This window comes from Ambystoma mexicanum, chromosome 6q, assembly GCF_040938575.1.
Source record: "Ambystoma mexicanum isolate Mex_15411 chromosome 6q, UKY_AmexF1_1, whole genome shotgun sequence".
Lineage (NCBI taxonomy): Eukaryota > Metazoa > Chordata > Amphibia > Caudata > Ambystomatidae > Ambystoma > Ambystoma mexicanum.
In genome coordinates this window covers 1,233,726,976-1,233,754,147 of record NC_090937.1, presented here as the reverse complement: position 1 = coordinate 1,233,754,147, position 27,172 = coordinate 1,233,726,976, and the positions used below count along the sequence as shown (strand labels likewise).

The 27,172-nt window shown below is 47.1% G+C and overlaps 1 protein-coding gene across 1 annotated transcript in view; it reads left to right on the top strand.

The window, feature by feature from the left end:
* The window catches only part of LOC138516591 (uncharacterized), a 210,463-nt gene that overhangs the window by 41,599 nt on the left and 141,692 nt on the right, over positions 1 to 27,172 (top strand). The window contains exon 3 of the mRNA XM_069631843.1: positions 5,795 to 5,881. The gene's annotated coding sequence lies outside the window, so the exon portion shown is untranslated. The remainder of the gene's footprint in view (positions 1 to 5,794; positions 5,882 to 27,172) is intronic.

Below are 27,172 nucleotides of genomic sequence, written 5' to 3'. Positions count from 1 at the left end.
GCAAACAGTGACTTCAAATAGTCCTTGGCATTAATCCATCATGCAGAGATACAATTTTGAATTCTGCAGTGCAGCAAAACACTTATGGGGTTGAACAGGCTTTTTCATACCTTTTTGTAGGTGCTTGACCAAGTGGGAGCAAAACTCAGACACAATTAAAAAAGAAAAATTAGCAATGATTTGGGATGTACACAAGCAGAAGCAATATATATTATTTGGCCTAACTTCATGTTTCACAGACCTCTTAGGTTGCTGATGGATTTTGATACCGAGGCTGATGGTTCACATAATTATTTAAACTACCTCTGATTTGTAGCCTACACATTACAACCCTGTATGCCTAGTCCAGAAAGGGACAGACTGTGGATATTTTATCTAGACTGCCTGTTTCTGCTGGAATAAGCAGTATAGACACATAGGGCCTCATTACGACCCTGGTGGAATGGGTTAACAGGTGCCGCTAATGGAGGCGGACCCGTTAAACCCATTCCGCCTCATTACGAGGTTCTCGCGCGGTACCCGGTAAGGATGCCTGGTAAAACCAGGCGTCCCTACCGCGTCCCGCGAGGTGACCAGAGAGCTAACAACGGCCCGGTCGTAATAGGCCCATTGTTAGCTCCATGCACCCATTCCCATTGAGCCCTATGGAGGCTCAAATGGGAATGGAGAAGGTCCGGGCCCGGGTTCCCTGAAGGAGGAATTACCGGGCCCTCCAAACTTGGAATGGCCAGGTAATTCCCCATTCAGGGAACCCGGACCCGGTTTTGGTGGCGCATGGCTACTGCCAAAGTCGTAATGAGGCCCATAGAGTTGACACTCTATGATCCTTTGAGAGGTCAGGTAAAACATTTCTCCAGCCCAGGAAGATCTGAGCTGGGGAGCACTGGGGAACAAGGTTCAAAGAGGCACACCCTTAACGAAAGCCCCAGCCTCAAATCAGGGTGTTGCATACCAAAGGGCCTTTGAAGGTGTAGCCTGTGAAGGGGTCAGGATTAGACAGTCAGACAGAGCTGAATGGAAGGAAAAAATGTTGCTTTGTTGTATTCTGTGGGCTAATCTTTTCTTTCTGTCTCCTCCACTTCCAGCACAGAAAATGACTTTGGGTATGATGAAACAAGGCAAAAGACAATAGTTAGCTTATCAGGGACTGGGCCCCTTAAAGCAGTCTTGTTTTTACCAAATCCCCTGTGGCCTGTTCCCTTTATAATTGTGATGGTCCGAGACAGAGGGGAATCTTATGTGTACCATGAAATGTTGCCATACAGTCTATTGGCTGACTTTATCGTAATTGGTGCATAAACCATGATATGGGACAAGGCTGGGAACAGTATTCTCGACCAACAGTACTATAATTATGTATGTGCTGAAATGAGTTTATTTTTCTTCTTTTACACAAACATTGAATAGGGACATCTCTGCCTATTGGCTGTTCGTAATACTTGCCCAGAGAGCTTCTACTAAAATGGTCATGCGCTAAAGGACGGCTGAGGCAGCACTTTTGGAAGCTCTAGGGTTCACTAGGCGAAGGCCACCTGTACCTTCCTCTTGGAGTTTAGTTTAGTTTAGTTTAGTTTATTATTTATATAGCGCCGCCTGGTCCTAGGGCATCCAGGCGCTTGCGATGAATACAACAAGAATAATGAATACAACAAGAATAATGCAGCAGAAATGTACAAATCGATTACATATTTACAAATTTACAGTCTTGGTGCAAGCTAGTGCGGTAGGGCTAGGCAGTTTCTTTGGATAGAAGCCAAGTTTTGGTGTTGTGTCTAAATCTGTGAAAGGACGGTTCTGATCTCAGCTCGAGTGGAAGTAAATTCCAAAGTTTGGAGGCAAGCACGGGGAAGCTGGAGCCACCTGCTTTTTGGAGCTTAAATCTTGGGATATTTAAGCAGTGTGTTTGAGCTGATCTGGTAGGGCGCGCTGGGGTGTGGTGCTTGAGGTTGTCGGATAGGTATCTGGGTGCTTGGTTAGCTAGACATTTGTGTGTGAGTGAGATGGTTTTATGTTCAATTCTTTGTGGTATGGATAGCCAATGGCAGGTGCGTCTGGCGTCCGAGATGTGTTCTTGTTTGGGTAAGTTCAGGGCTGCTCGTAAGGCGTTGTTTTGTATGACTTGTAGTTTATTGATGTTTTTCTGACTGGTTCCCAAGTATAGCGCATTGCAGTAGTCAACCTTGGAAAGGACTAGCGCTCTGGCTAAGGTGATGCAGTTGGATGGTGAGAGGTAAGGTCTGCTGGCATTGATAAGTTTACAAGTGTAAGCAGTGGCTGATGAGATGGAATTGATCTGTCTTGTCAATGTGAGGGATGAGTCGAGGTAGATTCCTAGGGTTTTGACGCTGTTAGAGACGGTGATGTTATTGCCGTCTATAGTGAATGCTTGATAGAGTTTGTCGAGTTTATTAAGTCTGGGTTGGGAACCTAGGAGAAGAAGCTCGGTCTTGTCGTCATTAAGGCATAGGCCATGCTTGGCCATCCATTCTTGTATAATGGAATAAATGTTGTTGAGAGCAGTGATGTCGGTGGAGTAGTCGCCTGTTAAAGGGATCAGTATTTGGGTGTCATCTGCGTAGTTGGTGTAGATGACACCCAAGCGGTCCAGTATGTCAAAGAGGGGTTTCGTGAATACATTGTATAGAGTGGGGGAGACGCAGGAGCCCTGGGGGACACCGCAAGTGACTGGGGCTGGGATGGCAGCGGCTGTGGGTGCGAAGACTCTCATGGATCTGTTGTTAAGGAAGGAATGGATCCATGCGTTGGCGTTATCTGAAAATTTGGCTGCTGAGGATAGATGTTTGCAGAGGATGTCGTGGTTGACCAGGTCGAAGGCGGCCGATAAGTCAAGGAGGAGAAGGAGGGCTGGTTTACCATTGTCTTTAATGTTGTCCATCTGTGTCTTAAGGTCAATCAGGGCGGTCTCAGTGCCGTGTTTGGGGCGGAATCCTGATTGTCTGAGTCCTAGTAAGTTATTTTTCTCGAGGTGGTTCTGTATCTGGAGATAGGCAGCTCTGTCGAGGATTTTTAGTAGGAAGGGTACAGTCGTTATGGGTCTGTAGTTGGTGGGGACATTAGGGTCAAGGGTGGGCTTCTTGAGTAAAGGAAGAACCCAGGAGTCCTTGAGGTTGTTGGGCACTATGTTGGAGGTGAAGGATGCGTTGATGAGGGAGGTGATGAAGGGAGCAAGTTGTTTGGCAGCATCTTTAATGATAGGGGCTGGGCAAGTGTCGCCTTGGCATTTGGACGGTTTAAGAGAGTAGATTATTTCTTCAACCTCTTTAATGGTTATGGTGGAAAACTCAAAGAGGTTATTGTCATCATTTTGGGGGGTGGTGTGGGTGTGTGTAGAGGGGGTGATGTTATCGGAGATGGTGAGGCTTTCTTTCTTTGTCAAGATTTTGGCTTGTAGCGTGGCAATTTTGCCTAGGAGTGCTTCCTGGATGTTCGTGCACCAGAGGATGTCTTTGTTGCAAGTGTCTGGAATGGGGGAGGGTGATTCGAGTTCTCTCAGGATATTGAAGAGCTCTTTGGTATTAGATTTGGCGTTGCTGATTCTTTCATTGTACATGTTTTTTTTAGACTGGATGATGGCTGATTTATAGATGTTCGATGCTAGTGCGTAGGATGTCTTGTTAATAGTGGATGGTGACTGTTTCCATGCTAATTCAGCTTGTCTTTTGGCTTTGCGGAGTGTTTTTAGTTTGGGGGTGAACCAGGAATTGAGGTGTGCTCGTGGTTTGGCTTTCCGAAGCTTGAGTGGTGCTATGGTATCTATGGCCTTAAGGATAGTTGTGTTGTATAAATCTACTAATTCAGTAGGGTTGGTCATGGTGGGTGAGAAGTCGATGATGGGTTGGAGTAACGGGAGGAATTTCTCTAGTGTGATATTTTTGTTGTTTCTTGTGAGTGTGGGTGGGGCATTGGAGGAGGGCCCTGGTGTTTGAGTGCCTTTGTTGATGGTGAAGGTAATAAGGTGGTGATCGGTCCAGGTGCATGGAGTGTTGGAGAGGATGGTAGTGTTGCAATTGAGGTCAGCTATCCAGTCAAGGATGCGTCCTTTGTTATGTGTGGGTTGTGCGATATGGTGGGTGAGTCCTAATTCTGAAATAGTGTTGGCGATAGTGTGAGCTTTGTCATCTTTCTCATCATTGAGACCTAGATTAAAGTCTCCTAGGATGAGTAGTCGAGAGTTAGGTTTGATATTGTTAGAGAGTAGAAGGGCTATGTCGTTGTTAAATGATAGTATGGGGCCTGGCGGTCTGTAGATGAGGTGGATGGTGATAGTGCTTGTGTGCGTTGTGGATAGTTTGAGGGTGAGTAATTCCGCTGATGTCAGTGATTGGTTTTGTATGTGTCTGATGTTGATGGAACTTTTTGCAATAACGGCTACTCCACCACCTTTAGCTGTTTGTCTGTCTGCACGATAGATGGTATAGTCATTGGGTATAGCAAGTGATAGAGAGGGGCCAGATGCTGGGTGGAGCCAGGTCTCTGTAATAGCTATGAAGTCGAGATCATTAACGGTGATAATGTCGGCAATGTCTAAGGCATGGGCGACTACAGATCTCGCATTGATGAGTGCACCTTTAATGATTTCGGTGGTGATGCATGATTTTTTGATGTGGGTGCGGGGGGAGGGTGCGATCAGGCCGTGTGATATCTGGTCTGTCGGAGGTGTAGGGCGTGTGCCGTGAGGGGCAGATTTGGTAAAGGTTATGTTTTGTTTGTTGCCTAGATTGGGGAAGGATGCGGGTGTGTGTGTTCTGGATCTGAGTCGGGTGAATCTCGATAATCCTGAGCAGGGATAGGATCTGCTGGTAGTAAGGTTCGTGATAGTGGGTTGGCCGATGGGAGTAGTTTGTGATGCTTCTTGGGGGCTGGGGGTGTTTGCTATGCGATGAGAGTCAATGGAGGAGGTAGGCTGGAAGGGATTGATGTTGGGTAGGAAGGGGGTGGGGCAGGGTATGGGATAATGTCTGGGGCAGGCTAGTCTGCTGAGGCCGTTGGGGTGTAAGCGAAAGTGTGACCCAGTGCAAGGGGTGTCATGAGGGACCAGGCAGAATGGGAACATAATGAGGAAGGTCCAGGTTATCATTTCTAAGTTTAGAGGGAACTGACGCACAAAGTCGTCAGAGAGAAGCTAGTGCGCAATGTTAGTACACAGTGGTGCTGCAGTGCGGGTACTAGCGCAGAGAATCGGAGAAATGCTGGTGCACAGTGCTGATACCCAATACTAATACGCAGTGTAGTCTAGGCGACCATAAGGCATTACACAATGTCACAGTAGTCTCTAAGCGACCATAAGGCACTTACACAATGTCACAGTAGTCTCTAAGGAGTCTACTGGTCTAAACCTGCTTGGACAATAGGTTACTATTCTCAACTGGATGTGCATCAGAGGACGTAGGCTCCACACCTCTCACCACAGGAGGACGACACAGGATACCGTCAGAACAGAGAAACTGACCCAGAAGTGGAGAACCATGGGCTTCCTGGAGGATAGACAGAAACTGAAGAAGGACTATGATTGTTTACAATGCATTCAATTGTTATAAAAGGGGGATGAGGGTACCTACATGGATGTATGACCAATGCTAGGGGACAAGACTGTGAGGGAAAATAAGGGAAAGCGAACCTGAGGTGGGTTAGGTTATTAGTTTGGGTGGTGGGATGATAGGATGCTATTTGTTTATAATGGTTGCAAACAGATAATAAACATTGTCTTGCTTTGTCCATTTCCAATATGACTCCTGAGTCCTTTTCTTATTTTTCCATTCATACATTGTGTCAGAAACTCATGGCTGTTGCGCAACAATGCAGACAACCAGACTCTGATGGCCTCCATCCAGACACCCCCACAAGTGCTCAACATGAAAAGGTAGGACACTTACTTGAAAATGTCCATAGGGGCTTCCGTAGAAGGAGATCAGGGCTGGTGAGAGTGTATTCGAAGCCTCACGGGGGAACCGAGGGACCAGGACATGAACAACACAGGATGGCATGTATTTAGGGGATAATCTGAAATGGGATGGAGGTTCTGGGTGGGGTATGAAGCATTGTTAGCAGTGTTTGCATGTGTTATAACTGTGATTATTTTGGTGCTATCTATTTTTTACCCAGAGATTGACATAAAACAATATCAAGGTAAGGAGCAAAGCCTGGTACAATGCACAGGCATGGCTTAAAAGTAATGGCTCAGAGGAAAGGGAAAAGACCATTAGTAAATAAGGACAGGTGGACAAATGAATGGTTATTGAACTAGTTCCCCTCTCAGAACCACAAATAAGTTTAGTCAAAGAATGAGTAGAGCAGAGGCACCTGGGTAACGGGGCAAATGAGGAGTGAAAGCAGGTTTAAATAGAGAAAGTAAGATGGGCAAACAACAGTCAAAGGAGGTGGCGGAACCCCCAAAGGGGTCACCCACTCATTATATGTTTAGACTGTTTAACAGTTCATTGTGTGTTTTTTGTACTCATGGCCACAAAACAGACCCTCACTTCCTGATTGAGGGGACGTTTAACTTAGATAAACTAGGAGCCCTAAAATGGGCAATAGAAAATGAAAGTACAAAAATACCAGCAGTACAATGGGGAGTGTTAGCCACATGGCTAGAAGAGGCCACAGCTAGAACGGATGCCGGGAAAGTCAGGGATTTAATAATGACAGATTGAGAAGTCAAATACAATTTTTAAGGGGTGGAAGAGCACTAGAGGGGGGGCCAACATTGCCAACAGATGTTAGAGCATGAGGGAAAGATGTATGGGGACAAGAAAGAGGATGCGGACAGTGAAACATCAGAGGATATGTTTGATTTTTCACCAACCTGGAAGACGAAAACTAGGAGAAGACCCAATCACAGAGGAGAATTCCCTTATAGTGTCCACAGCATCAGAAAACTGGGGCCCAGTAGAGGAGAACCAGTGGAGCACCCTCACTCATGGGACTTCTACTGGCATACAATCCCTTGGTAACAAGGAGAGGGACCATATATGGAAGGGATTCACATACATTTGACGATCCACTCTGACAATTGCCAGGTATTTAGGGAGATGAGGAACATCCACAGGCATTAATGCTAGTCTATGCACTATTGACACTGAGAGATCTTAGTAAATTAGCTAAATGATTGCCTAATATAAGGGAAGAACTGCACCGATATGTGTAGGAATTTCAGACAATAATGCAGTGTTACAACCCATCGTGGGCAGATATAAATCATCTTATGACACTAGTGATGGCACCGGAGGTAAGACAATGATTAAAGGAAAGAGCGGCTTGGCCAGCTGCTGATCCAGGCACAGGGGATGCCCTGATGCAGGGTAGCAATAGGATAGTGATGATGATCGCAGAGGTGTGCCATAGAAAAAGTGATTGGGCAAAAATATCAAATTGTAAACAAAATAAGGGCAAATCACCTGCCAACTTTTTAGACGGAAGGAGGTATTCACTCAGCACTCAGGTATTACAAAACCAGAAGAAACAGTGCAGAAAGCTATATCCAACTCTTTTGTTGTAGGATTGCACCTGAAAGTATGCAGCTAAAGAACATATATATAGGATGTCAGACTAAACCATTAGCGGAGCTGGTGGCTGTGGCGAAATCATTGCCTCACACGAGCTGAGAAAGGAGATGTTTCATAATAAACATATGACATTACAGATGCAAAGTCTTGAGTGACAGGTGCAGGGACAGCATCAGGGTGTGGGAAACTTTCAGGGGATACAAGCCCAAAGAGGGGGGTTACATACAGGCAGAGGTCGAATGGTCTTGCAGACATATCAGAACCACCAGGGAGGATACAGGGGAGTGGTAGGAACATTGAATACCACTGTAATACACCAGGTGACTGAACCACTACCCATCATATTGTTCCCCATAATCAATCAACATGCACTTCTTTTAAGTCCCATATCTCCCATGACTTCATAAGAAAGAGATTTTATGTGCAAAATGAGATGCACTATATACTGCTTTCCAGACAGAGATAATGTGGCGACAATGATGGCCTGACTAAGGGAATATACTGAAGGAGGAGTAACAGACAGTGGAACAATGGAAAACATACAGGAGTTAATTGATTTGATATCAGATTGTACGCCGTCCACTCATTACAATGAAGTAGGATATATACACAGCTGAACGAGTAAGGATGAACGTAGATACGTTCAAACAGTTACCCCGTACAATCCAATATCCCTCGAAACCTGAGGCCGAGGACAGAATTACCCCAGTGATAAAATCATTTTGAATCAGGGAATAATTGTCCAGACCTGCAGTATATTTAATATTCCTATTTTCCTGTAAAGAAACCCGTTACATATGTATATCAATTTGTACCGAATCTACGTGCTATAAATGCTAGATTTGGGATTCCGGTATGTATTAACAGTGATCAGGAACTCATTTTGTTAATAATATAATCAAAATACTGTTGTCCACTTTGAAGGTCCATCATAATTTACATTTCCCTCACCATCTCCATTCAGCCAGGGCAATTAAGATACGAAATGGAGTATCGAAAAATAAATTTGCCAAATTATACCAATAAATCACCAGAAGCACTCCCTCTAGTTCTGTTAAGCATGAGAAGCACACCCCCTCTGGGAAAATCTTCTATGGAAGACCTATGAGATTACAGTATCACCACCTGTGAAAAGTGTACCATATAATTTGCAATTGGCAGATGATCAATTCTTAGAATATGTTAAGATACTAATGTCCTCTGCCATTATCATTCATAATCGGGTTCAAGCTGCTCTGCCAAGGGAACCAGACTCTCCAGGTCATTCCTTCTAAGCCGGCGACAATGTCCTGACAAGCCCCAAGGTGGAAGGGGCCCTACCTGATTCTACTGACTTCGAACTCAGGTGTGAAGGTTCAGGGACACCCAAAATGGGTGCATTTAAGCGAAGGCAAACAGGTGGCAACCGCCACAGTGTTACTGCTATATTCTGGCTAATTGCTTTTTCTGTATTGGCGTATGTAAAGGTAGTTTTAAAAGAACCTGATTCTATTATACAAAGCACATTAGCAATAAAAAACATGATAAATGTTGTGACATCGGCAGATGGATAGTACAGTGGCAAGGAGGAAGTTACCAATATTTGGTTCGGATTTATACCACAGCCAGCAGAATGTTCAGTGGGCATAGTACCATCTCCCTGTGAGTCTCTACCTAACTGGATGAGTGATGAAGACTATTTGAAAGTTTTGAACTCATAGAAGAACCCACAAGGAAACCCCAAGCTTGAGATATGAGTACTGTTTTGAACTCATAGAAGAACCCACAAGGAAACCCCAAGCTTGAGATATGAGTACTGTTACTAATATACCTACTACGGTAACTCAACAACTAGCAATATTGTACTCTGAACCATCACATATTTCTGATTTGATATATTATTGTAACTCTGTTCTTTTTATTAGGAGCAAAAATAAAATGATTTCAAAGATCATAAATTGGTATATGCAGTGCACTCAGACCACAGCACTGACAACAAAGACAGAACTTGGTGTTAATGCAAGCATAGTTCCAGATGTGGTAAACTTGCCTATTGCAATGCACCGGGTGGTAGAGCTAGGATATTGTATGATGGAACATCTCAGTTCTATAATGGGGAAAGAGAAGGGACATCAAGTATGGTTGGAGTGTTATTTACTAACCATAGTGGATGGGTGTTAAAGTACCAGGCCGGTGAAGGTGTGTTTGAATTCTACAGAAAGCCAGTGTTGTTTTTTCAAATAGTTTAGAGAACCACATGTGCACTATGATTCAGCACGTACAATCACCAAAGTAGAAATTGAAGATTTAAAAAAAAAAAAAAACACTTGGGTACATAATCAAAGGTTATAACCAGAAGGATTGGTTTATAGTGATACATGGTGTAAAATGAAACTTTAGCAATGTGTAACGCTCACCTGATTCTCGCAGAGGCGCCGTTCTTGACTGGGCGACTACCGTATCTTAAAAGGTGATGTGCAGCACCCGATTGGCTCTTTGGGCTGGACCTCTGTGCCCTGTATGCCTGACGTGCAGAGTAAGATGTCTGCAGATAGAAAATACGGGGTTAATGAACTGGGGTTATTGGGGTGTCCCTATCTCTTTCCTCTTCTCCTCTCCTGTAGACCCCCACAGGTTAACGCTCTCACCTTAGGTAAGTGAATGCCGAGCTCTCCATCTGCCTCGGGGCAGGGTGCTGTAGCCAGTTTCTTCACTGGATAGGTAGCGCAGGCCTCTTGACTTCAGAGGACTGCTGTCCGTCGTTTACTGCACGAACGGTAAGTTTCGAGTAACTCAAATGTCTTTAAAGTCTTTAATAATGATGTCTCTTGTTTTGCAGGGTTCCGGCGATGGCGGATGACGGGCTGAAGTGAGTTGAAGATGGATCCCGTGTGATGAATAGAAGCGCCTGGAAGCACGTAAGTAAGCGCTTGTTGCCAGCTTCACAAAGCGCTCTAACTGTCTTTTTATTTTGCAGGTACAAGTTCGGAGCGGCTGCAGGGTGCCGGGATACCCACTGGGTTAGATGTGGAAAGGAGTAATGGCTCGTGAGTATTAAAGTTCCCCAATGTCTTTAAACGCACCTTGTTTGTCTTTCAGATGCGAGATGCAGTGCCGACGGCCTCCGGAGCGTGCGAAGAGTTGGTAAGCTTTTGTCTTTCAGATGCCGGAATGCAGTGTGAAGACCTCCGGAGCGCACGAAGAGTAGGTAAGCCTTTGCCTTTCAGATGCCGGAATGCTAACCTGTTCTTTCTTGTCTTTATAGGTGTTGCTGAAGACTGGATTCAGGATGGTAAGCCTTTTTCCTTAGGCCCAGGACCGGATGCAGAAGACACGATGAGCGTTCTGCTGCAGAGGGTGCAGAATAACGCAAAGCAAGATTCATCCACCGGGTGTGGTTTAAATAGCCTCCTGTAGTGCTTAGGTGTCTCCTTCCACAGCCACGCCTAAGTAAGAAAAGAGTTCCTGGTAAAAAAAGAGTTCCTGCCTTCCAGAAGAGTTCCAGTGTTCTGAATCTAGGGAGTGGCTCCAGCCCCACCCAACAGGAAAAGTAGTTCCAAACAGAAGAGGATCAGAGGCTCAACTGGCAGGCAAGTAAGCAGCATGGTCTGCTGCAGGTAAGTCCACCCAAGCATTATGAGCCCGGCGCTTCCAGCGCTGGGACTGGGCATATTTATGAGCCTGGTGCCACTGGCTGACTGGGTCCAAAAGGTCCCAATTGGGACTGGTTGGCACTCGGAACCTGGGTTATGGATCTGCTTCCAAGGGAGTTGGGAAAACCCTGACCTTTTGGAAGCAAAGATCATGACAGTACCCCCCCTCAAGGCCCCTCCCAAACCGGGCTTCTCCGGGGGTTTTGGCTTGTCAGGAAATGTTTGGTGAAATCTTTTGATTAGGCGAGGAGCGTGGACATATTCAGCAGGTTCCCAGGATCTCTCTTGGGGGCCGTAGCCTTTCCAGTCAATTAGGTAGAATAGTTTAGATTTGGAGATCTTGGAGTCCAGAATGCTTTTGACTTCAAACTCGAGTTCTCCATCAACTAGGATAGGTTTTGGAGATTTGGTTAGTCGGGTTTGAGGTTGCACGGGTTTTAATAGAGAGACGTGGAAGACCGGATGTATCTTCATGTGCGGGGGCAAGTCCAACTTGACCGCTACTGGGTTTACTATGGTAGTGATGGAATAGGGACCAAGGTATCTTGTGTTGAATGTGCGTGGCCCTTTTAGAGATAGATATCTGGTGGATAACCAGACTTGATCCCCTACTTGATAGTGAGGGGCTTCCTTCCGATGTTGATCTGCTCCTTTCTTGTATTGTTCTTTAGCCCTTTGAAGGTGAGAAACAGCTTCCTTAAAGGCTTGGGTGATTGTAGAATGCAGGTAGTCTACTGCTGGTGTTTCAAGATCTTGGAGGGGATCCAACTCCGAGGTTCGAGGGTGACTGCCGTACAAAAGAAAAAACGGGGTTTTCCCAGTTCCCGAATGGACAGAGTTATTGTAGGCATACTCGGCTATCCAAAGGATATCTTTCCAAGTTTTTTCAGTTTGTTGCAGTATGCAGCGTAAATACTGTTCCAGAGTTTGATTGGTCCTCTCGGTTTGTCCGTCGGTCTGAGGGTGGTGACTGGTCGATGTCTCACATCAATTTGAGCCGACCGACAGCAACTTCGCCAAAAATGAGAAATAAATTGACTACCTCGATCCGAAATTAGAACCGAAGGAAAACCGTGCAGTCGGACGATGTTTTCGAGAAATTCTCGGGCCAGAGTTGCTGCTGTTGGCAAGCCTTTGAGCGGAATGAAATGCGCCATCTTGGAGAATAAGTCCACGATTACTAGAATCGTATTGTATCCGGAGCATGGAGGTAGATCGGTGATGAAGTCCATAGAAAGCGTATGCCAAGGGCGAGGTGGGATGTCAATAGGGCGTAAGAGGCCTGCTGGTCTTTCCTTTTGACTCTTATAAAGTCTCTGATATCTTTTTTCCAAGACGGCCACCAGAAGTAGCGCTTGATCTTTTCTGAGGTCTTGGCTATACCGGGATGACCTTCCATTAAAGAGTCGTGATAACAAGAGATTACTTTTTTCTGTAAATCTGTGCTGGGTAGGTATAATCGTTCTTGGAAATACAATAAGTTGTCCTTTACTGCAAAGTCCTTTCCCTGCAGATGCCAATTCTGTATGTCTGCTGGAGTTACAAGTTGCCTGGCTTTATCCTTAACTTCCTCTATGGATTCTGTGGTGATTACACCCAGAATTCTTTGTTCGGGAATGATTGGTACAGGTTTAGGGTTGATCAAGTGTTCTTCCACTCCCATCCGAGAAAGGGCATCGGCTTTACCGTTCTTGGTACCAGGTCGATAGGTAATTATGAAGTCAAACTCGGCAAAGAATAATGCCCAACGGAGTTGTCTAGAGGATTGGGCTTTTGCGGTTTTCAAATATTGCAGGTTTCGGTGATCCGTAATCACAGTAACGGTGTGTCGGGCCCCCAGCAGATAATGCCGCCAAGCCTTAAAGGCAGACTTGATAGCCAGAAGTTCCTTGTCAGTAATCGTGTAATTGACTTCAGGAGGCAAGAATTTGCGGGACCAAAATGCCACGGGATGCAACTGATTGGTTACCGGGTCCTTTTGTGATAGAACTGCCCCCATGGCAAGGCTTGAAGCATCAGTTTCCACGATATAGGGGAGTTCGGGGCGAGGGTGTTTTAAGATTGGTGCAGAGATAAATTTAGTCTTCAAATCCTGGAAAGCTTGTTCCGCCTCAGTAGACCATTCAAAACGTTTGTTTTTCTTTAACAAGGCAGTGATGGGCTGGACTATTCGAGAGAACTCGGGGATAAACCTGCGGTAAAAGTTAGCGAAGCCTAACATGCTTTGCACACCTTTTACGGAGGATGGTGATGGCCATTTGAGAACTGCATCGACCTTCTTTGAATCCATACGCACTCCGCCAGGTGATAATATGAATCCCAAGAATTCAACTTCAGTCACGTTGAAAACACATTTTTCCAACTTAGCGAAAAGTTTGTGTTGACGCAATCTTTCGAGGACCATTTTCACGTGTTTCCGATGTTCAGATTCCGATGAAGAATAAACGAGAATGTCGTCGATGTAAACAACAACACACACACATCTATGAGCTCTCTGAGGACATTGTTCATAAAATATTGAAAGGCGGCCGGGGCATTGCAAAGTCCGAAGGGCATGACCTGATATTCAAATAGCCCATACTTGGTGCGGAAGGCCGTCTTCCATTCATCGCCCTCTTTTACTCGTACCAAGTGGTAAGCTCCTCTAAGATCCAGCTTTGTATATATGCATGCTTTTCTGACTTGGTCCAGGAGTTCAGGGATCAAAGGTAACGGATATCTATTCTTAACGGTGATCTGGTTCAGGGAGCGATAATCGATACAAGTTCTAAGGTCTCCTTCCTTTTTTGGAACGAAGAACAAAGCTGAAGAGGCAGGGGACTTGGAGGGACGAATAAACCCATTTGCCAGGTATTGATCCAGGTATTGTCGAAGGTGAAGGTTCTCAGGCTCGGTGAGGGCATAAATTCTACTACAAGGAGGAGTAGATCCAGGTATCAGGTCTATCTGGCAGTCATAAGACCTATGAGGAGGTAGAGAGTTAGCCTGCTCCTTCCGGAAAACATCTTGGTATTCTAGGTATTCGGGAGGTAACTGGGGAGTCTCTGAAGAAATTGCTGCCAGTGCAACACCAGGTGGAGGGTGACACGTAGAGACACATTCTGGAAACTGGACCGTTCTTGCTCGCCAATCGATCAGAGGATTGTGTTTCTCTAACCAAGGTATTCCTAGAATAATCTGGAACTGAGGGGCCTTGATCACATCGAACACAATCTTCTCATGGTGTCCATCTTGACTTACTAGCGTCACCTCTTGAGTGGTGTGCGTTACTGGCCCGGAGGCTATCTCCGTACCATCCACCGTAGTAATGACGTGCTTTACAGCCTTGGGACAAAGAGTTAGATTCATCCTCAAAACCATTTCATGATCCACATAATTGCCGATGGCACCGCTGTCGACGTAAGCTTCAATTGCATGTAATCGACCCGGATTATCAGGGCTAATGAGGACCATAGGTATCACGAAATGCAAGGTCACGGAACTGGTTTTCACGCTCGGCAAGAGGACCTCTATACTTGTCGGGCGAGGTCGTTTCCCTGCTCAGAGTTTGTAACTGTGGTAACTGCAGCTCCTACTGCCTTCTTGGCAGGTTTCACCGGACAGTCTCGAAGAAAGTGCTCTGAGTTTCCGCAATATAGGCATAATTGCAACTGTTTTCTCCTTTCCCGCTCCCTTTGTGTTAGAGGACCTTTCAGACCCCCTATTTGCATGGGTTCCCCGGAGTCTACTCCTTTGGAAGGAGTTGGCGGTTTGGAAAATACTCGAGCATCAAACTTGGAACGATCGGCCTTCCTGTTCTGCAGTCTGTGATCTATTTGAACGACCAAGTCTATATAATCCGAACAGTCTTGTGGGGGATTCACTACTTGGGCTAAAACGTCTTTGAGCTCTCCACGTAGACCTCTATAAAACAGCGTAATCCTTTTGTCCTCAGGCCATTGAGTTTCCACTATCAGTCTGTTGAAAGACGCAATATAAGCCAAAAGGTCTTGATTACCCTGTCGCAACGAAAGAAGCTCATTGTCCAAGGCCTGCCCCTGTGCATGTCTTGCGAACAGTTTTTCCATACTAAGCTGAAAGGCTTGAAAATCATGGAGAACCGGATCATCTTGATTAACTAGAGGGATCGACCAGTCTGCCGCATTGCCACTAAGGTACGAAAGTACAAAAGCTACTTTAGCTTGATCAGTTGGAAAGGCTGCTGGCCGGCATAAGAAGTGCAACCGGCACTGATTGATAAATACTGCAAACCTCTTTGGGTCACCAGAAAATCGTTCGGGCGGAGCCAGAGGTACATTCCCAGGTAGGTTGATCTGCACTGGATTCATAGAGGATGTTGAAGGAAGATTTGCCCCTGATGCGGATAGCGGGGTCTGTCCGGCTTGTGACTGTAGCAATTGTCTAGCAAGATCTTCTGTTCTCTCCTTGGAAATAATTAGTTCCCTTCTTAGAGCATTTGTTTCCTGACGAGCTGCATGCACTTCTGCTTTTAGTTCCTCAAGTAACCGGGCTAGGTGGTCAGTATCAGAGGTTTCCATAGCGCCTGGGCGAGAGTTTTGCGGTAGGCTTTGCGTTCTGTAACGCTCACCTGATTCTCGCAGAGGCGCCGGTCTTGACTGGGCGACTACCGTATCTTAAAAGGTGATGTGCAGCACCCGATTGGCTCTTTGGGCTGGACCTCTGTGCCCTGTATGCCTGACGTGCAGAGTAAGATGTCTGCAGATAGAAAATACGGGGTTAATGAACTGGGGTTATTGGGGTGTCCCTATCTCTTTCCTCTTCTCCTCTCCTGTAGGCCCCCACAGGTTAACGCTCTCACCTTAGGTAAGTGAATGCCGAGCTCTCCATCTGCCTCGGGGCAGGGTGCTCTAGCCAGTTTCTTCACTGGATAGGTAGCGCAGGCCTCTTGACTTCAGAGGACTGCTGTCCGTCGTTTACTGCACGAACGGTAAGTTTCGAGTAACTCAAATGTCTTTAAAGTCTTTAATAATGATGTCTCTTGTTTTGCAGGGTTCCGGCGATGGCGGATGACGGGCTGAAGTGAGTTGAAGATGGAGCCCGTGTGATGAATAGAAGCACCTGGAAGCACGTAGGTAAGCGCTTGTTGCCAGCTTCACAAAGCGCTCTAACTGTCTTTTTATTTTGCAGGTACAAGTTCGGAGCGGCTGCAGGGTGCCGGGATACCCATTGGGTTAGATGTGGAAAGGAGTAATGGCTCGTGAGTATTAAAGTTCCCCAATGTCTTTAAACGCACCTTGTTTGTCTTTCAGATGCGAGATGCAGTGCCGACGGCCTCCGGAGCGCACGAAGAGTAGGTAAGCCTTTGCCTTTCAGATGCCGGAATGCTAACCTGTTCTTTCTTGTCTTTATAGGTGTTGCTGAAGACTGGATTCAGGATGGTAAGCCTTTTTCCTTAGGCCCAGGACCGGATGCAGAAGACACGATGAGCGTTCTGCTGCAGAGGGTGCAGAATGACGCAAAGCAAGATTCATCCACCGGGTGTGGTTTAAATAGCCTCCTGTAGTGCTTAGGTGTCTCCTTCCACAGCCACGCCTAAGTAAGAAAAGAGTTCCTGGTAAAAAAAGAGTTCCTGCCTTCCAGAAGAGTTCCAGTGTTCTGAATCTAGGGAGTGGCTCCAGCCCCACCCAACAGGAAAAGTAGTTCCAAACAGAAGAGGATCAGAGGCTCAACTGGCAGGCAAGTAAGCAGCATGGTCTGCTGCAGGTAAGTCCACCCAAGCATTATGAGCCCGGCGCTTCCAGCGCTGGGACTGGGCATATTTATGAGCCTGGTGCCACTGGCGCCAGGACTGGGTCCAAAAGGTCCCAATTGGGACTGGTTGGCACTCGGAACCTGGGTTATGGATCTGCTTCCAAGGGAGTTGGGAAAACCCTGACCTTTTGGAAGCAGAGATCATGACACAATGGTTTTGTTTACTATTTCTTTATCTGCCTTCCACGTGACCAGGCACTGTCAGAATTGTACTCAGGGGGCTGGTATCTGATTAGCGCAGCAACTAGACAATATGTTTGAAGGACACAGAAAAGGGACAGATTAGACAAAAATGTGGAATGGGGATAATTCTGCACTTGCAACTTGGGGGATGTACAAGGGTTCAAATTTAGAGGGTCAATTAGATCAACTAGAAGGTCACCGGGCTAATATATGGGGCAGAGCTTACAGGCAGCAAGGCCATGTCATAGGGAGTTTGAGTCCGCATGCTCAGGGGGCCCTCCAAAAACTGATGGATGTATGCTAGAAGTTGAACGGAATCGTGAATGGGACACAGAGTTCAAAGAGGTGCAAGATTATTTGAAGGCTCAATTGATTTCTATTTGTGAAGATGTGCAAAATAACAGTTGGCCCAGACTGTTGAAGAAAGATTCTGGCATACCAGAGCACTTGTGGCAGTGGAAGAACTTCTGGAAGTACCGCAGCCTGTACTGTGAGGACAAAGCATGCTCATGTGTGATGATGGGCCAATACAGGGACTATGGCCACTGGCCAGCAGAATTACATCTGGACCATGGGCAGGGTGAACCTGGGAATGGATGACACACCATGAAGAATGGGAAATAAAGCAACCCAACAATACCTCTCAATATCTTATCTCTGCCATGAGACTGACTCCTAATCTGTGGTTTAGCAATGTTTCAAATTGGGATTTATGGCCTCTGCAGCACCAATCATTGCATTGTTTAAGTAAATTAACTGAAGGACAGATAGTGTTGGTTGGGGACAGGCTTTGTTGAGAAGGAGAAGACATTGGGTATAGTTTAGTATTAAGAAGGTTGTTTTGAGGAACGGATTAATGTGTAAAGTTAGTGGCACTGCCAGAGTTTGACTTGAATTTCTCCATCCATACTAGTACTAAGCTATTCACTGTCGTTTGGCCAGTTACAGAACAAAGGAAGATAAAGGTATATGTTGAATTTCTGAAGGGTTTGAAGGGTTGGCCAAACTTAGTGCCACGAGTTTAAGGATATGGAAGGAGTATAAGAAGCAGTACAACATGTGACAGATATGACACAGTGTTTGCAGGTGTTGGCGACAGTGTATAGAAAGGAAATTAAGGTGTTTGAAGTGGCTCATCACAGAGCTACAATTTGTATGTAGGAATATATCTTAAACGTGGTAAACAAGGAAGTATTTGAGTAACCTTGCATTACAACCATAGTATGTCTCAGTGTTTTTTCCTCTATTGACAGGTGTCATTTGGTGCTGTACACAGTGTTGTTGCCTTTCAGGAGCAGTGGGCATACCTAAACGATCCTCCAGCTCGTTTTCTCTATGTTCTCTCCCCAATTCAAAACCCTCTTTTGCTCTGATAGAAATGAGGCAGGAAAGTATGATGCTGCAACAAGAGCTGTGAAAACTGTTACAAACACATGATGATGACTGTATGTATTTTAGACCTAGCATGGCAAAAGTAGATGGCTCACCTGCACAAACTAAAAGCAGGAATGGACCATAGTAACAGTACGTTTAGAATAGAATTCCCCTTGCAAACGAAAAATAGGTGAATTGGGATATCATAGGTGCATTTGATCAGAAACTAAGCGCAAAAGTGGCGGGTGTTCTGTTAACACTGATGGCACCAGAGAGAGAGGGTACCTGATTTGTACTGTAAAATGTTGCCATGAAGGCTATTGGATGACTATGATCATAATGGGTGAATTAACCATGATATGGGAGCAGTCTGCAAACAGCATTCTATACTTACAGTATTATAATTGTGTATATGCCCGAGAGTTTGTTATTTTTCATCTTTTCCACAGACATTGGATAGGGATGTTGCTGCCTATTGGCAGGTGGTAATACTTGCCTCAAGAGCTTCTACTAAAAGAGACATGCACTAAAGGACGGCTGAGGCAGTGCGTTGGAATCTCATCGGTGCACTGGGTGAAGGCCACCTGTACCTCCATTATGGATTGTTCTGTCCTAAACCTGCTTGGACAATGGGGTACTATTCTCAACCAGATGTGCGTCAGGGGGCATCAGCCTGACACCCCTCACCCAAGGGGGATGACACGGGATATTGTCAGATCAGAGCGACTGACCCAGAAGTGAAGAACCACTTAATCCCAGGAGGATAGAGGGAAACTGAAGGACACTGATTGTTTACAATGTGTTCTATAGTTGTTAAAAGGGGGGCAGGAATACCTAAAGAAATGTATGACAAATGCAAGGAGAAAGACCCTCAGGGGATGTAAGTGAAGGGAAACTGGAGACAAGTTCAGTTATTTGTTTTGCCAGTGTTATGATAGGGTGCTGTCTGTTTATAATGGTTGCAACCAGATAATAAACATAGGCCCTCATTACGACCCCGGCGGTAAGTGAAAAACGATGCCAGTAAATGATTACCGACATCGCTTACCGCTAGGTCCGATCATGACCCGTGAAAGTGCAATTAGCGGCATCGTAGTTAACGGTGTCGCTAACAGCACCAAGCTCGCACGCAGGCGACCTTCCATGCCGTAAGTACAGGCATCGCGCAAATGTGGGCAAATCACGAACCAAGCGGACATGCTCTTAATGCCATCGCGAAGGCCGTAAAGTACCTTACAGCCATGGTGCTAATTCCGCCATCGCGAACCAACCGTAAATGGCCATGTGCAGTGTTCCCAGATGCCACAGGTGCACATAATCGGCACAGGTGGAGGCAATACAGACTCGCCAAGTACAAAAAGAGCACACCCCACCCCTTCCCACACCCAGTCACACTCCACAATGATTCCAATATGATTAGCAATGTTGGGGCTGGAGGACCTGATTGCAATGCAAGTGCTACAACTACAACAACAACAACAGGCAGCACAGAGGAGTTGCAGGAGGAGGAGAAGGAAGGCAAGGCAGGGCCAGCAAGCCCCACCAGCACAGCCAGTGCCACCACGCAGACAGCCCCCAATCCCACGCATTCCGAGCCAGTCCATTCAACCTCACTGCTGAGAAGATCCATACCTTGTACCGTTTGGACCGGGACACCATCACCACCATCGTTGACATGTTACACAACATCGTCAGCATGATAGAAACACCCACCGCCATCCCCCCTACTGAAGGTAGTGTCCGTGCTCCACTTCCTGGCCACAGGCACCTACCAGCACACAGTGGGGCACTTGCATGGCATTTCACAACCATTATTCTCACGTACGCTGATCCAAGTGCTCGATGCCCTCCTCAAGCACACGGACGACCACATTTCCTTACCACGGTCTGCCCAGGAGATTGCAAACACCAAAGTGGGTTTCCATGCACTAGCCAGCATACCTGGTTGCATTGCTGCCATCTACTGCACCCATGTGGAATTGGTGGTCCCACATGCCAGGGAGGTAGCGTACCGCAACCGTAAACTATTTAACCCAATCAACGTGCAAATGGTATGTCACTCCAACAGGATCATCACACATTGTTGTGCCCGATTCCCTGGATCAACCCTGATTCAATGGTCCTGCGTAACTCCACAATACCACGCTACATGGAGCGACATGCAGGGCCAAGATCCTGACTACTCGGTGAGTCTCATGTCATGGCCATGGAAATGTGAAGTGGGTAGGTGATTGACGTACCAATGCATACTTTACCTGGCTGAAAGGGGGGGGTGATGCATACTTTACCTGGCTGAAAGGGGGGGGGGGAATGATGCATACTTTACCTGGCTGCGAGTACCAGAGGCAATCGAGCCAGCTCATACCCTAAAGCAGCCCAAACGTCAACTGACACCTGTACACATAATGCCCGATGCAAGCAGCCCTACCATGTGAATGAATGTGTGTCCCAACCATGACCCAACCATCTGCAAGTGCATTGTACCGATTCGGACCACATTGACCTTAACGAAATGCACCTACATGCAATTACTTCAGCCAATACACGGCACCAAACACCATCAACTGAAGGGCCAGTCCCCCATAACTGCGCACAAAGGAGGCACATGACGGACAAAAACATCAATACACCACTACACAGACACCGAGGCCCAAAAAATGTGCCTATTAACATTAGTAGTGCTCAGTGGGGTCATCATGAGGCTGACAGCAATGTTGCCATGATGAGATCGTTGATATCACAGGACACCTGCCAGGTCACCAAAACAAACGCCATGAACGAACACAGTGGATGGGCACTCACAAGGCATTCGACACCCCCTGCATACATTGGCTGATGGCATGCAAAACAGTCCATGAGAGGAATACACATATACCGGTCACATAGTGTGAATCCATTTGTGCATGTAAAAGTGGTACAAAGTAACAGTTGAATGCATGCCATGGTGGCACGTCATGATTTGAGATTTGATGTCATGACTGACACATACATTGTTGCCCACATACAGGTGATGCAGGCTATCCCCTGAAGAGGTGGCTCCTTACACCAGCCCGGAACCCACAGAACCAGCACGAGGAGGACTTCAATCGTGCACATACACAAACCCGTGTGGTGATTGAGCAGGCATTTGGCCTATTGAAGGCACGGTTTCGCTGCCTCAGCAGGTCTGGTGGGGCACTCCTGTACCGCCATGAGAAGGTGGCAAAGATCGTCATGGCATGTGTCATGCTACACAATATGTGCATCAGATGGAATGTGCCCCTGCCCCCTGACGCTGAACTGCAACCACCTGACGATGAGGATGAGGAGGGTGGGGATGGGGCAGCACCTCAGGGAGGCAGCGATGCACAGGAGGGACATGACATGCGTCAGACTCTGATCAACCAATGTTTCTAGCACACACGGATGGGGGGTGTCACATGGAGATGGCAATTGGGGCACTGTGTGTCTGGAATATGCACACTGTGGACTGTTCACCAATAAAGCACACATACACAATGAGCAATGTCCACACATGTGATTTGTAATCAAGCAAAAATTGTATTGTAAATTTGAATTCAATTAACACACCCACTCCCCCCTCAACTCCCCAACACACCCACTCCCCCCACCCCCTCAACTCCCCAACACACCCACTCCTCCCTCCCCCCTCAACTCCCCAACACACCCACTCCCCACTCCCCCTTCCCCTCTCAACTCCCCAACACACCCACTCCCCCCTTCCCCTTCAACTCCCCGCAAAAGTGCGTGGATGCCTGTGTTGAAGTGCCTAATGTGGAATTGTTCCACTGGGCGGCCTCTATTGGCAGCCCCCTCTACCGGCCCCCGGGGCACCCATGCCTTTACTCTGCAGGTTCCTGGCCGACCTGCGGACGGGGCTGCTTGGGGCAGAACTGGCAGCGGAGGAGGTACTCGGCTGGTCACTAGGACGCATGTCCCTCATTGTCTGTACAAGCTCCGAGAGCACGTGCCGCACCGCGGCAAGTTCGGCACAGATGTCCTTGGTGGAGGATTGTATGGCTGCCTTCACAGTCTCGGCACATTTTTGCATGTCAGCACTTGCACCTCCACATTCGGCCACATGCTGAGTGAGGAGTGAGGACAGTTGGTGTTGCCTTGTTAAGATTTGGTCCAGCGACTCTTGGTATTTTTGGGCATTGGATGATGCCATTGGCGCATTCATTGGGCTTCTCCCCTCCTCCACACCTTCCACTGGGAATGGAGTGGCTGGCCAGGAGTCATCACGGGATAGCCCTTGTCTGTTATCAGCATGCAGGCTACATGGGGACAGGTAGGAGGAATGAGGGTGGGCAGTGGGCGGACATTGTATGACATCATCATCATTCCCCACATCACTATCCGAGCAAGCTGCAATGGCAGCAGTCTCCCCAATCGTACTGCTTCCTGCAGACACAGTCCCTTCAGTGTCCATCAGTTGTTGGATGTCTGTTGCTGGTGGTACCATGCTGCTTGCCTTGGTGCTTATCGTTGCCCTGGCCTGTGTTGTGGCAGTCGATTTTGGCTGCTGTGGGTTTTTTTTTGGTCCAGCAGAGGTGGAGGGTTGGTGTGGTGTTGCCTCGGGCCTGGCCTTCTTGGCAGGTGTGGTGCCAGTCTCGTCCTCGCCAAGGTCCGAATGGGAGCCTGTGGTGGAGTAAAGGAGGGAAAGTGTTATTGATGGGTCTGCGGACATTGAGCAGGCATTGTGATGACTGCCATGATTATGATGACTAGATGGTGCACTTTGGAGGCAGTGACATACAGGTTGTCTCCCTTTTGGGTGGAAGAAGCATGCAGGAATGTGGGTGCCTACAGTGAGAGTGTGCATGTGTACAGGGTGTAGGTCAATGATGCCTGTTGGCAGTCTTCTGCTGATGTGTTGCGTTAACCTATTAGGAACATTGTGCTTCCCATGAAACTGGACTTCAGGAAGTTTAGCATGGCTTAATTTGAGGCACCTACCTGCGTCACCTGATGTCGGGGCTCCTCTCTCCATTTCACCGACCCCCTCGATACTCTCGATGCCAATGGTTGTGGCACATATCTCCTCCCACGGCTCCATTTTAATCGGTGAGTCTGCTCCTCCACCAGTTGCCATGCCCAGGTTTCTGTTGGCAGACAGTATGCTCCTTACACGGAGCCGGAGGTCGTCCCACCTTTTCCGGCACTGTTTTGTGGTGCGGGGTGTTGTTCCTACTGCACTGACCCGCTGTGCGACTGGGTCCCATATGGCCTTCTTCCGTGCTATTGCCGGTCTGGTCATTTCAGTGGAGAATACGATGTCCGCGTTTTCCTGTAGGGTTTCCGACAACATGGTGAGCTCTTCCCTACTGAAGCGCTCCTGCCGCAGCCGATCGCAAGATTTTTTGACAACGTTCGGCATTCTGACGATGGGTGGATGTGGGTGAAGGTTTGTGGCGGGTCTCGGGGTCAGATGTGCACTGGTTGTGGAGGATTGCAATGGATTGTGTTTTTAAAGATGGCCGCCGTGCTCTTTCCCTTTCCGGTGCGATGGCCTAACTTCCGGATCCGCTTCTTTACGGTCACCGCTAATAGCGGTCACCGCTATTTGCGGTGATCGCTAATATCGGTGGGTAGGGTGGCGGTGGTGCAGCTTGCACGGCATACGATGCCGGTAGGTGCTGTTTTTGGGACGTTAACGGCATGGCGCAGATCACATTACCGGCATGGCGTAATGCTCGTACCCGAGAGGTCGTAATGTACCGCTTTTAACGGTTTCAGGCCAGCACGTATACGTTAGTTGCGCCATGCCGGTAATGTCCATTACTTACCGCCGGGGTCGTAATGAGGGCCATAGTCTTGCTTTGTCCTTTTCCGATACAACTCCTGAGTCTGTCGCTCTGATTTTTACATTCATATAGGGAAGGGCTCATCCACTCCTGCTTTGATTCATTTTGGACTTTCAAGGACTCCAAGAAGTATTTATTTTGACCTTGTAGGAAGAGCAATCCTTTCCAAAGTTATCCAGTTGTGAGGAGACAGCAGGTATTCCGGAGTGGAGGCAAACTCTTCTCCCTATTCATTTCCAGGGAATATTGGGGTGAACTGCTATTGGGCCAAGACATGCCAGCTGCAATGGTACCCAAACCCCTCACTGAAGGTGAAGGGCTCCTGCTGGTGCTGGCTAGTGTCCACCAGGAGGGTGGGAAGAGAACAAGGATCATTCTTGTCCCTTCTCCCCTATATTCTTTTTTTTTTTTAAATGCTCATCTGCTTTTCACTGAGAGTGAGGTCTTGTAGCCACCGTCCTGGCCATCTGTTGTTTCCTGCACATGTGGAGTTTGTGCTTGGCTGCTGACCCCTCCATTAGGTAGGTGTACTTTCTGTGCTTTACTGTACTTCCGGGGGAATTACTGAACCTGAAAAATCTAAAATGAAAAAAAGAAGAAAAACAGAAAATTGCTAAAAATTGTTGGAGAAACTCTTTTTTATTGGGCATTTTCATCGTGCTGCCGTTTTTTTTTTTTTTTTAGCTTTTTAATACCTGAAGCTGCCTTGCAATTTAGACGGCACAAGTGCCTGCCTATTTGACTGAATTTTGGCCCTTCTAAGATGGCCACCATGGTTTTCTTTGTTGTGTAGGCAGGCTGGCTGAACTACCTCCCTGTGCATCACTCCCATTAGTTGCTGAGTGTTTTCTTCCATCCAACCAGGGCCCGGCAGGCTTTAGCCAGCCCTCTCAGCAAGGCCCACTGGCTGGATCTGGTTTCTTTCATCTGCTGTTCACTGAGAGTGAGGTCCTGTGTCCACCCTCCTGGCCATCTGTTTTTTCCTGCACATGTGGAGTTTGTGCTTGGCTGCTGACCCCTCTATTAGGCAGGTGCATTTTCTGTTCATTACTGCATCTCCAGGGGAATTACTGAACCTGAAAAATCAAAAATTGAAAAAAAGAAGAAAAACAAAAATTGCTTAAAATTGTTGGAGAAACTCTTTTTTTATTGGGCATTTTCATCATGCTGCTGTTTTCTGAGCTTTTTAATACCTGGAGCTGCCTTGCAATTTAGAAGGCACAAGTTTTCCCACTATTGCCTGCCTATTTGACTGATTTTTGGCCCTTCCAAGATTGCCACCATGGTTTTCTTTGTTGTGTAGACGGGCTGGCTGAACTACCTCCCTGTGCAGCACTCCCATTGATTGCTGAGTGTTTTCTTCCATCCAACCAAGGACCAGCAGGTTTTATCCGGCCCTCTTTAAGGCCACTGTCTGCTCACTGTCAACTTCCAGAACACTAATTGGAGCCCCCCTGCTCCTTTACCACAATTATGCTGCCACCTCACTCCTCTAACAACTCCAGACTGCCTTGACATTGTCCCCTCCAGAACTATGCGTTAGTTCCCTCCTTCTGGAGTCACTCCTACCACCTTTGACTATCAATGTTCTTTCTGCTTGTTGCTCCCATGTTGGTATCCTGATGCACAGTGCTTCTTAAAACCCTTTGCTAGCATCTGAATCCCTGATTGGAATGTCACATCTTGGTGTTTTTTCTTTTTGCTAGAAAGTCAAATCTGGCTGTTTTTGCTAAATTTTCAGTATTTTGCTTGTATACTGTTGCTTCTCTGTAACTTGCCAGCCTAGTGACCTCACCACTCTCTTTTGTCCCACACCTACCTGCATTAACCCCCCCCCCCCAGTTTCTCCATCCTCTCCTCACTTCCAACCCCATGGCACTTTCTGTTTCTCCTATCTTTTCCAACTGCTTTTCCATTGACTATCGTTATCTTCTCACTAAGTCTGGTAGGAAGAAGTTCAAAAAGGATAACTTGGCCTCTAACCCTGGTCTTCCTATTGCTGACACCCACTCCAATACTTCCTCCAGACAGACCCTCACTGACATCCTCTTTGTTGTTCCTTCGCCAGATCTATGGACTCTTCATATGATCTCTGTGCTCTGACCTATCTCCTCCTCTCCCATTAATGGTGGCACTCGCTGGGAAGTTCTCATGGCTTCATTCGACACCTCTAAAGACATAATTAATGTCTACCTTAATGGCACTGTCATGGTCCAAGTCTCTCAGTCCAATCGCCTCCTCTTTGATAGGCGCTGCCCTCGCCTTATCAATTTCCTCTCATCTCCTGCTGTCTCCTCCTCTCCCCCCTTGGCTACCCTGCCCTCTCTCTCTCCTCTGCCCCTCCTAGGGATCTTTCTCCTCCGCAGGGCATACCTCTGATCTGTATCCCTCCCGGAAGAAGGTTGACAGCCTTAAAGACCTTTCATCTTGCCACTCTCAACTCTCTCTCTGCTGTCAAACACTCCTCTGACATCTACCACCTCCCTTAAGAACTAGACCTTGATGTCCTTGGTCTTACTGAGACATGGCTCACGGCCAGGTCTGTCACAAGCTTTGACACTATCCTCCCTGATGGCTACAAGATCCTCTCCACACCCAGATCCTCCTATTCCAGTGGGGGTAGCCCTGATCTTTCCTGAGTGGATGCCTGCCTCTATCATTCCCACTCCAACCTACTCCTCTTTTGAATGCCGTATCTGTAGGCTCTCTCTCTCTCCTACTCATTCTCTTACTATGACTACCATCTACCAGCCTCCTGGTTAAATCACCTCATTTATCTCTGAGTGGACAGACCTCTCCTACTCCCTCCTGATCTCTACCACTCAACCCTTCTTCCTCGGTGACCTCAATATCCATTTAGACTCTCCTTGTACCTCCT